General features: G+C 33.9%; 1 protein-coding gene across 1 annotated transcript in view; it reads left to right on the top strand.

Moving 5' to 3' along the window:
• The window catches only part of LINGO2 (leucine rich repeat and Ig domain containing 2), a 1702561-nt gene that overhangs the window by 755119 nt on the left and 934790 nt on the right, over window positions 1–12652 (top strand). The window contains exon 5 of the mRNA XM_069090544.1: window positions 3967–4048. The gene's annotated coding sequence lies outside the window, so the exon portion shown is untranslated. The remainder of the gene's footprint in view (window positions 1–3966; window positions 4049–12652) is intronic.

Raw genomic sequence — 12652 nt, 5'->3', positions numbered from 1 at the left:
ATGACTACAGATAGCTTGGCTTACTTCATTTGAAAACTGTTCATATCATTTGATCACTTATCAATTGGAGAATGGCTCTTGCTTTTATAAATTTGAATAAGTTCTTTATATGTTTGAGAAATGAGGATATTATGAAACATTCTTCATTTTTTACAGTTCCTATTTTTCCTTGTATTTTCCTGTGTGCTATAAACCTATATGTTTCTCTATATCCTATAAACCTATATATTCCCTTATATCCTACATACACTGAATACCTCCCCATTTATTCTATTCTCTCTTGTTTCACACTTTCCATTTTCAAAAGTGTTTTTATTTCTGAGCCCCTCCTCTTCCAACCTGCCCTCCCTTCTATCACCACCCCCTTTCTCTTATTCTCTTCCCCTCCTACTTTCCTGTAGGGTGAGATAGATTTCTATATCCCCTTGAATGTGTATGTTATTCCCTCTTTGAGCTAATTCTGGTGAGAGTCAGACTCACTCATTTTCCCCCTTCCTCATCTTTCCCTCCAATATAAAACCTTTTTCTTGTCTCTTTTATGTGAGATAATTTACCCCATCCTTACCCTCCCTTTCCCTTTCTCTTAGTTCATTCCTCTTTCAACCCTTAATTTTATTTTTTAAATATCATCCCTTCATTTTTCAACTCTCACCTGTCCCTTCTATATATATATATTCTTCCTAACTTCCCTAATAATCAGAAAGTTTTTATGAGTTACCAGTATCCTCTTCCCATATCGGAATAGAAACTGTTTAGACTTATTAAGTCCTTTATGATTTCCCTTTCCGATTTACCTTTTCATACTGCTCTTGATATTTGTATTTAAAAGTCAGATTTGCTATTCATTACTGGTCTTTTCACCAAGAATACTTGAAAGTCCTCTATCTCTTCGAATGTCTATTTTCCCCTAAAGCATTATACTCAGTGTACCTGGGTAGGGGATTCTTGATTGTAATCCTAGCTCCTTTGCCCTCCCGAATATCATATTCCACACCCTCTGATCCTTTAATGTAGAAGCTACTAAAACATGTGTTATCCTGACTGTGGCTCCATGATACTTTGATTGTTTCTTTCTGGCTGTTTGGAATTTTCTCGCTTTGACCTGGCAGCCTTGGAATTTGATTAAAATATTCCTTGCAGTTTTCATTTTGGGATCTCATTCAGAAGGTGATCTGTGTATTCTATCAATTTCTACTTTGCCCTCTGGTTTTAGAATATCATGACAGTTTTCCTTGATCATTTCTTAGAAGATGGTATCTTGGTTCTTTGTTCAGAAATGTAAGAATCCTCAGTGGTCATGTAGTTCAATACATACTAGAAACAGTAATGCTTCTTAGAAGATCTCCAGTGATTGGGAACAAGCCATCTCATAAATGCAATGCACTCTAATTTTTGAAACCTATAATTAATTGGAAGGTTTTATATACAATATATCTATTTGTTTTCTCTTTTCAACCTCCAGTCAGTGCTCATCAACCTGATTTCTTTGGCCAAGTATCCTTCTTCTATATCACAGTCTTTCAAATATTTAAACAAAATTATCATGTCCTCCCAGAATCTTTTCTTTTCTAGACAAATCTTCCCAAATTCATTCAACTAATCCTTGTGTAGCATGAACTTCATGTCTTTCCCCATCCTGGTTGTCTTTTCCTTGACGTTTTCAGTTCCCTTTATAAAATATAATGCCAAGAACTGAACACAATAATCAGTGTTTTCCAATAAGGAATAATATAATGAGGTAATCTTTAGACTTGGACACTATAATTTTCTTAATGGAATCTAAGTTACCTTTAGTTTTCTTGACTGTGTTAGCACCCTGTTAAGTCAAATTAAATGTAAAAATACATTAAAATGATATTTTTTTCATAAAATTGCTATTTATTTGATACTCTTTTGTTCTTTACTTTTGAAGTTACATTTTTGAAACCAAGAGTGCAACGTTACATTTATCCTTAATAAATTTCATCTTGTCATATTTGGTCCAATGTTTCAAAACTTTGAAATAATTTTGAATCCTCTCATCCAGTGTATAATTTATTTTTTCCAACATTTTTTCATGTGCAAATTTGAAGAACTTGCCATCTATACCTTCATCAACCTTCTTGATTAAAATGTTTAATAGCCTGGGGTCAGACACATAAATTCCCTCAAGCATTCTTATGAAGTACCCTTTCAAAGGTAATATTCCACCAATAATTACATCTCACTGACCTTTCAGTCAGTTCTAAATATTGCACACCACTAATCAACACATTTCTACTTTTATTACAAGAAGTGTCCAAAATTTTGAGTGAAATACATTGTCAAAATATAAGTAAACTATATCTCCCTTGTTCCTCTAATCTATTAGAGTATTTACCCTGAAAAGAAAAGGAAATAAGATTAATCTGTCTTGACTTATTTTTTTTTTATAAATCCCTGTGGGATTTTCTTTGTTGTTGTTATTGTTTTTGATGGTAATTGCTTCTTTTTTTAGAAAGATGTTATTTAATGAACCCATTTATAGTATATTCTAGCATTTACCCTGGTTATCTATCCTCTATTTTAAGATAACGAATGTCACTATTTCCTGAGGTTTATCCATTTTACTTTAAGTAGTACAATTTTAAAAACTGTATCTGCTTCTTTGGACCCTGTCCCACCATGATATTCCTTGTTCTATAGACTAAAGTCTACAAATTCCTTCAACAAATTCCTGTTTAACCAAATTCTAGATTCACTCTATACAAATTTCTAGTACCTCAGAGTTGCAATACACCTTCCTCATCAGGCTTCTTGTCTCTATGCTTTCTCACTTCCAATTAAGTCAAAATTCTATGACTCATATCACAACCTGGTTCTGCCACTTCTTGCCTTAATTGACCTTGGGGAGTCCCTGAAGCTCTCTGACCCTCAGATACATTATCTATATAAATAGACAACTGAAGTAAAGTCGGATACCCCTTCCAGCTATAAATCTGTGATTCTCTAAACCAAGCAGTTTTTCTCCAAAGTTCTAGTGCCAGGGGGAAATGTGTATTAACCTAAATGTATTCTTTTCTAGAGAATTAGAAGTCGTTATGCCATATATTCTCCTCTTCCTAAAAACGAAGCTAAAGCTACATATGTAAGTTAGGATCACTAGGAGAAATATCCAAGTGTCCTGCCTAGTTTCTGGATGCTACAAGAGCTTAGAGAATTTTGGTTACACAAATCATCCTTAAAAATCATTGCACGTGTAACTTAGACACTGTATGTATTATAAAAGTGAAAACTATTTAGACACTCAAAGTAATGCATGTCAAAGTAGTGAACAGATTACTATCATTATCCACTTTTTTTAAAAATACAATAAGGAAGACGTGTAATATCAGAAAAGAATCACTTGCCCAAAATGACACAGGAAGTCAGTCGTAAATGCTGAACAAGAAGTTAAGATCTGCTATTCATTTCTCTAGCTAATGACCAGAAAATACTATCATTCAGAATACATAGAGAACTGATCATCTTTGAAATGTCATATATCTGTGAACCATCCATTCTAGGTAAATAAATATGCAATTCAGTTCACTTGTATGGCTAGTGCTTCCAAATCCATTGTTCAATGTAGTGTTTTGCAAAGCACAGGTAGAGTTTTTTTTAATTAATATTGTAACGATATTAGTATTGTGTATCTACCAGAGACAATACTTAAGTCCAAAATAGAATGCTCATTCTCATAGATTAACCCTGGAAAGGATCTGGGTTGAAATCCTAGGTTTGCTACTTGTTACTTCTCTGAATCTAAGTCCTTTTGACAAATGTGGACCTTCATTTTCCAACTTCGAAATGAGTTTGGGTTAAATGTCATCTTAAGTCTCTTTTGACTCTAAAGTAAAATTGGAGAATAGATCTATTGAAGAATCCATAGTTAATAATGTTCATCTTAAGAAAAAAAATGTTGCTCTGAACATTCTTCTTAACAATTTTTTTGTTTTGTTTTTACAGTGTCTAGGGGAGTAGTTGGAACGTTTCCCAGTGACTCATTTATACTTCTTGATTGCCCCCAATGGATTTTTCTTCATATGAGGTAAGCACTGATTTTAACTTGAATGTGCTTTCAAGATAAATTAAATTCTTAATATGTTATCTGAATTCTATTGTTATCAAATCTCTAGTGTGTTTCTTCTCCTGAGAGAGTATTTAAATTTTCTTTATGTGATAAGATATATAATTGTCTTTTCAGGGATGCTTTGTGTCTCCATCTCATGGATTTTCCCAAATATTTGTGCATAATTTGATGACATGATTAAAATCTACTTCTGTGCATGTAAATTGACTTCAGTTGCTTTGCAAAGCTGCAAAATACTATGGAAAATACCATGCAGTAAATGCAAAATTTTAATGTTTATTAAGTGTTGTGATTCAGATCCTTCTTTACAACCCTTCAAATCTGACTTGTTCATCACATCATGTCCTAGAGGAATAGTTACATAACTATTTTTTTTTGTAAGTTGCAGCTTTCAAAATAGAAGCTAATGGAGGTACTGACGTGCATGCATGGCGTTGATTCTTATATTTCTTGAAGACTCTCTATGAGCACTTCAATCCTTCCCATAAGCCATTTAATTTTATCTGCCTAACATCAATAAATGATAGACCTACAATTTAGTAGAATGTAAGCTTTTTCAGGACAGGAGCTCTATTAAAAAATGTTATCCCCACACCCTAGCACAGCACTCATTATTTAATACATTCTTATTGATTTATTAATTGAATGGCAACCTTCATTTGGATTTGGTATTTGCAGATTCAGTGGAAAGATCTGACTTTTTCTGCCCCTTTTTTCCCAAAACTTCAAAGCTCCAGGATGCAAACAGTTTTTTTCTTTTTTTCCATGAGAGCTGCTTGACCTAAAAAAGTATAAATAATAGACAAAAAAAACTTACATACCACAAACAATAAGACCTTCCTGATAGGGAAAACCATTACTTTTAAGCAATGATTCTCTTACAGATATGATGGACATTTCTCATTTCTAGCAAATGAATACTAGTAACAGTCAGGGATAACTTGTAAATAAATAAATAAATACATAAATAAATAGTAAATAAACAGGCATAAGCACATCAAACACGTGTGGTGCTACTGGGCCAAAGAGAAATTTTCTGTGGATACAAATGTACCCCAGTCAGCTACAGAAACAGATTTAAAATGCTAAAAACAACAACATGATTAAACAAAAAATACAAAGACAGCAAAAAACTGTCAACATTTCAAATGTATTTTGGCATAAGTGGCCAGGAACAATAAATAACATCAGCTAATGTTTGCTTTTGTTTTCACTTCTCTGTAAATAAGCATACCATTAAATCATGATAGAAATGGACTGTATGTTGATGTATACAACACACACTTTACAAAATGTCAAGGATGTTACCTTGGAAGGAGTGGCAAAGGAGGAGAGAGTACTGTTCATTATATGGAGAAATACAAGTTTAAAGTAATTCCTTTAGAGCCAGCCTGGTTTCAGAGTGCTATGTCAATCATGAAGAACAAGTTGCTAGTGGCATTTAAAAATGACAAGCTTGAAGTGATTTGGAGACACTGTGAAATTTAATTGCCTCTTTGATGATTTCTTGGAATACACTTTAATACTTCCCCCACTCAAATTAAGTAATCCTAATAAATTCGCCTCTTATCCTTCTTAAAATGATGGAAAGTGAATAATCTGCCATTTATTGTGAATTTACAGAAGAATTCTAGCTCTTTTAAACATATACCTCTATAATTTAGAAGTTGCAGTTGAACCTTATCCCTCCACTCTTTAGTTCACAAAAAAGACATAATTTCAAACAGGAAAAATATTTTTCAAATGTAATTTCCATTTGGTTATCAGTGGAATCTCTAACTGTTCCATCCTTGTCTGTGTAGCCATTTATATCTTTAATGTTCCAATTGTATTCATGAGGATAAAAGAGTAAATAGCAATAATGAAAAGATACAATAACTCACAGTACAACTGGGCAGCATAATGGATAGAGAGCAGGGCCTGAAGTCAGGAATACCTGAGTTCAAATCCAGCCTCAGACACTTACTGGCTGTGTGACCCCTGTACAAGTAAACTAACCCTGTTTATCTCAGTGCCACATATGAAAAATAATCTCGAGAAGGAAATGGTGAGCCCCTCTTTTATTATTGCCAAAAAGCTCTAACAGAGGTCACAAAGAGTCAGACACAACTAAAATGACTAAAGAAGAATAACCCACAAAGAATTATTACTGAAGGGAAATAAGTTTACAAGCTTTTACACAGATCACATGTCCTTTAGCCATCACAACGCAAATTAATTATACTTACTATCTAAAGTCAAATTTGAGCATTCTAGAAGTTTAATGGCACTATTCTTAATTTATTATGGAACAAAAATGTGTGGTCATATAACTGTGTTCTGCCCTGTTAAATTAACACTTAATACAAAGTTTAGTAGAAAGAACATTGAATATGGCTCCAGAAAACACTTGTTAAAACTGTACTATAACCAAGTCCTAGTTCAGTGACCTTGTCAATTTACCTCTCTGACTCTCAGTTTTCTAATCTTCAAAATGAGAAGGTTGAGTTAAGTGAACCCTAAAGTCACTTGCAACTTGAAATCTTTGTTCCTATAATTCTCTGCCTAAGTTTACACACAGTAGAATCTCAACCAATAAATGAAATTAAAAAGCAAGATAATATTTCAAATCCATCTTATATTTATGGAAATATGTTGTCTTCTTTTATGATTATATTTCACTTATGAGAACATAATATTAATACACAAGTACATAGAGAATGTATGTACTTGAATGGCCATTCAAAGTATTAATCATTTTGCCATTCTTATTATTCTTAATAAATTATTAATAATATTGCCATTCTATTGCCATTCTTACAGATATTAATTAATAACACTTTATAAAATTTGATTAAGTTAATCTGTTTTTGATTAACTTAATCTACTTAATCTACCCTACATACAATCTCAAATGTTTTTGTGCATATCACTTCTGTTAGGCTATTCACAAATACTGAAAGATTTGTTGCTAAGTTTGTAAATCATCTAAGATGCTCCTTATTTCCTTCTGGCATAGGCCAGGTTATCATTTCATGTTTCAGTGATACATCCACTTGGAATTAACTTAAAATTGAAAAGAAGAAAAACTTAGAAATAGAATTTTTGTGGGGAGTGGGAGGTATGGAGGCAATTGATTTTAAGTGACTTGCCCACAGTCATAAACTAGTTCATGTCTGAGAATGGATTTGAATTCATGTTATCCAGACTCCAGGGCCCCCTAGCTGCCTCAGAAATAGAATTTTTAAGAAAAAAACCTGTCTATTTGGGCATATACACATTTATTCATTCAGGAAAAAGATAGGAAAATAAGTGGGGAACCTTGTGAAATAATGATTATAGTTTATATTGATCTCTGATATTCCTATCCTGCTTTCAACACCTAATCAAGATTTTATTGTAAAAGATATATGCTTGAAATATGGATCTGTTTCTGTTATTATAGGTGTCTCTGTTTAAAGATACACCTTTAGTCTGATGACTTCTCTTACCCATAGAGTTCTTCTCCATGTTTCTTAAGGGCTCTGTTATTATCTTTGTACTTCATGATTTTAGATCTCATAGTTGCTGAATTTCAGAAGCCAAGTCCAGGTCTATGATGCAAAGTGGAGTGAGAATAATTGGGAGATCATTGTGCACTGTAACAGGAATGATTTCATGATAATTAGCTATGACAAACTTGGCTACTCTGAACAACATAAAGATCTAAGACAATTTCAAAGGACTCGTAATATAATAAAAAAAATTCTCACATCCACTTGCATCTAAGGTCATATGAAATATTGAAAGTTAAGGCAAATGGTTTTAGTTACTTGAGTGTTCATAAGATAAAATTATTCTAGGCACTATTAAAATATAAGAGTAAAAACAATAAAAACTAAAATCTTTGGATGTTGATCCTTGCCTCAGGTCAGGGACAGAAACATACTATTAATAATTTTGGGAAATATTAATCACAATTTGGTCCTAATAAGGGGTTGCTTCAGCGAATTCTAACAAAAGATAGGCAAAGTAAACTAAGGCTGCAACATTTGAGAAACAAAAGTAATGTTTTAAAGGTTTTTAAACAAGAATATGGGAATTTATAATATCAGAAATTCTGGAGTGCATACGTATTTATTTGGGGATAGCTAAATTTAGTGTGATAAATCAGGTATGCTGAAAACTTAGACACTAATTTGAACAGTTATACACAACAATGTGGAGAAAGATAAAATGTTCAGTTGTTGCATAAAATAAATAAATACTTTGAGGATGAGTTGGGAGGTAGTGTACTTGCATGGGTGTAGAGATGGAAAAGTACATAAGAAAACATGCACATCGCCAAAAGAAGATGAAAGCCATGAAACCCACTTCTATGTTCAACATCATCTCCTTGTTACTTGGCCCTATTGTTTTTTTTTCTTTTAAGAAAACTTATTTTTTTTAAGATTCTTTTCTTTTTAAATTAAGTTTAAAATTCTCTCCCTCCTTCCCACCCATCCACCTTAACCCACTGAGAAGGCAAGCAATGTGATATCAGTTTTTACATGCAAAATCATGCAAAACAAATGTTCATATTTGCCATATCACAAAGAAAAGCAAGTAAGAAAAATGTTTCATTTTGCACTCAGAGTTGTATGTTCTCTCTCTAGAGATATATAGCATCTTTCCATTATGAGTCCTTTGAAATCTTCTTATATCTTTATATTGTTCGGAGTAGCTAAGTTTGTCATAGCTAATTATCATGAAATCATTCCTGTTACAATGCACAATGATCTCTCGGTTATTCTCACTCCACTTTGTGTCAATTCATGTAGATTTTCGCATTTTTTTTTATAAAACAATTGTCGTTTCTCCTTGTCATTGTTTTTTTTTGTAAGGGAGAAGGTAGGGCAAATGGGGTTAAGTAACTTGCCCAAGGACACATGGCTAGTTTTTTTACGTTAAGTGTCTGAGGCCAGATTTGAACTCAGGTCTTCCTGACTCCAGGGCTGGTGCTCTATTCACGGCGCCACCTAGCCGCTCTTCTCCTTGTCATTTCTTATAGAACATTGTTCAGTTATTCCCCAACTGATGAACATCCTCTCAGTTTTCACTTCTTTGCCACCACTAAAAAGAGCTACTATAAATATTTTTATACATGTCGGTCCTTTTCCTTTTTCTTTGATCTCTTTTGTGTGCAGATCTAGCAGTAATATTGCTGTGTTAAACAGTATTCACACTTTATAGTGCTTTGTGTATAGTTCCAGATTGTTCTCCACAATGTTTAGAACAGTTCAACACTCCAACAATTTATTGGTGTACCACTTTAAATTTATCTCTTCCAGCATTTTTTTTTCCTCATAAGTGTGAAGTGGTGCCTTAGAGTTCTTTTAACTTCTAAATCCTTACACTTCATTGGACACTTCTGCTAAGGTGATATCTATGATTCTGTCCTTTTGAAAAGTGACTATTGAATAGCAACTATATATCCACTAAAACCTATAATATTGCAACTCTTATTAGTAAAGACTTTCATTCTTTTTATCCCCTTTTCCCAATATCTCCTTGATTGTCCAAATGTGATGATCAGTTTAATTGACAAGTGTGGGTGATTTTCTGTTACAACCTGCTTAAAAATCTCACATGCTCCCTTCTTTAAAAGATATTTCCAGATTCACCCACATGCTAATACCCCTACTCCAAAACTCTAGGTACTTAGTTTGCATACATTCTTTATGCATTTTTCTATGAACATTTTGTGTTACCCTTGTAGAATGAAAGCTCCCTGATGGTAGAGATTGCCATACTTTTTTTATTGATGTTCTTATGCCTTAGCATAGCATTGTATATAGTAGATGTCTGTTCTTCAGCTTCTATTACACTATTATTTCTAATGTTTCCCTGTCAAGATTTTAGCACTTCCATCAGAATGAAAGATATGAACTTGGCCTGGTTTGAGTTATTATTAATAAAACTGTAACCATTCCTTCACATAACCTTCTTCTTTGCCTCTTAGTTATGGAGGATGGCTCTGAGTCAGCAACTATGTCAGATTGTTCCAGACCATTCAAAAAAGATATTAGTCCAAGAGGCAAGAGGTTTCTAATTAAATCAGTAAGGTCAATTATAGGGAGTTGATCAAATAGTAAACATTTTCTGCAACCAGAGACAAAAGAGATGTCATTTCTATTGTCTTCAGGAAAATGCCATTCATTCCCCCCCTTTAATCCCTATATTTCCTCCCCATTGAGAAAGGATAGAGTCAGTTCTGAGCTCAGCTCATTGTCCATTTGCAAGTTCTTTTCAAGATAACCTAGGTGAGCTCTACAATTTTTCCATACAATATAGTGTGTACATGTATGAAAAATAATCCAAGAGTAGCATTATAAGTGCATTATTTAAGGAATGCCTAGGGGAAAAAAAGAAAAGAAAGAAAGAAAATGGGTTAGTCCTGTGACTAACACAAGGGATGGTTAATGGAGAACCACCTGTTCCATTAGAGAAGTAACACTTTATGTGGACCCCCTAGGACAAACTTCTAAGCCAAGACCTGCAAGAACGTCACATAGTAAAGACAAGTAGAGATGAATTCTGATTGGCTTCCTTTGGAGGGATACTTGAGTCAAAAGATTTCAGATCCATCAAGTTTGTAGCTCAGTCACTTCAGAATCCCAGTCCTGGTGTTAAAGTGTATTGTCTTGCAGCTTATTTATCTTAAATTTCTTTTCCTCTGGTCTAATGCAGACAGACTATAGGCTTTCCTCTCACTGTAGCTCTGGCATCCTTATGCCATGACCAGGCTGCTGCTTTCTCCTCTGTTATTAACTTTTGTTTTTTTACTAGAGATACAAGTACACAAAGATGAAGATGAAAAGAAGTCTAGTGAGATGTCCGGGTATGAGTAGGATAAAGTGTGGCTAGTGTCCTTCCTGAAATCGTGGCCCCAAGTAGGATTTTGAAAATAAGGGGTTTGAAACCTCTGGGCAGAGGTTTTTCTAGGGTGACAAGTCAGGGATTAATATAAGTCTACGAAGTTAGTCCATTTGTAACGGAAGTGAAAGTAGGTCCCTCTCTGTGTTCTGCCTGGTAGATGTCTTACTCACCGTCTACAACAACCTAAGGCCATTCCGCTCCCCTGATCCCCATTAGTTATAAGTCATCCCAGCTCTCTTGTATCCAGCAGCAGTTCAGGGGTGCTCAATAGCAGTTCCACCCACGTCCCACTGTGGGCTAACTGAAACTGTGATGCAAAGCTCAATAGAAGGCAGTGGAAATCTCCGATATTACAAATATATCGCTTGTTCTTCATAGATCTTCCCTAAGATAGATCCTTCCAATAAAAATGGATGTGGAGCAACAAATTGGTCAGACAAACAAAAAAAAAGAAAATATATGCAAATATTATCTCACATTCTTGAATTCCTATTTCTTTGACTTCAAAGGGCCTTCATTCCACAACATTGGGAGGGAATACAAAGATCTTTTTTTTTTAATTGCCTCTAACCTTCTACCTACTAACAGTGTATGAGTGAATTAAAACAAATATAAGGCACTCCCCGTGATAGAAAGATCCAAGTGCATTGGGATTTTATTCACTTCAATCCCTCTAGCAAAATAATGACTTTTTGATGTTCTTGTTTATTACAGCAATTAGGGGCCAATTTTATGTTTTCCCTCATGTTCTAGGAACTTATCTGACGAAGATAAAATAAAATGCCAAGCTATATAAAGAATAAGAGTCCTTTTAGACTCAACTCACTTAGGCCTGTGATAACCAACTAGGCAGAGATTTCTCCCCATATAAAAAAAAGTACCTTGAAGATACCATTCTTCTATAAGGCCGAGTGCACATGCCTATACAGATTGAAAAGTCAGATATAGTTGGAATCCCTAAACCTATCCAGGAAGTGTGCCATCTACATTTGCCACCCAAGTTTTTATGAGTCACAGTACTATCGTGAACTTTTCAGTCAAATTCAGGAACTTCTAAAAAAAACTTATGCATGCAGTTCAACAAAGAGTTTTCAAGTTTCATTGAGGGAAGCTTTCAGAAGCATATGGAAAATATGAACTAAAAAAATGATTTCACTTATTGCAAAAATTAAGAAAAAAAAATTTTGTGGAGGCTAGGTGGCACAGTGAATAGAACACTGGCCCTGGAGTCAAGAGGACCTGAGTTCAAATCTGGCCTCAGACACTTGACACAATTACTATCCATGTGACTTTGAGCAAGTCAGTTAACCTCAATTGCCCTCCAAAAAGAAAAACAAAACTTTAGTCTTAGTACACATAAGAATTAAAACTTTTTAAAAAAGCAATTGTGGTTAATTAAAGAATTAAAAATTCTTAAAAATAAGCAACTTTAGTCAAACAAACTATAGTAGTACAAGCTGGTAATGAAAATTTTTTCTTGACCACAAGCTTCTAAAATTTTACTGGGAGACCTCAAGTTTAGTCCTGGTTAACTATTAAATTTAAATTAGACCAAGTGAATTCACTTCTGTGGACCTTAATTTATTTATCTTGAAAATAATGGTTCTCGCCTGGATAAGCTTTAAAGTTTCTTTCACTTGTATTATTCCACTGAAACTACAATGACTTTACCTATTACAAATTTAT

Source organism: Petaurus breviceps, unplaced genomic scaffold, assembly GCF_028583685.1.
Source record: "Petaurus breviceps papuanus isolate PSGF00001 unplaced genomic scaffold, PetGlider_PUasm1.0 125, whole genome shotgun sequence".
NCBI classification, from domain to species: domain Eukaryota; kingdom Metazoa; phylum Chordata; class Mammalia; order Diprotodontia; family Petauridae; genus Petaurus; species Petaurus breviceps.
This window is presented reverse-complemented; position numbering and strand designations above follow the sequence as displayed.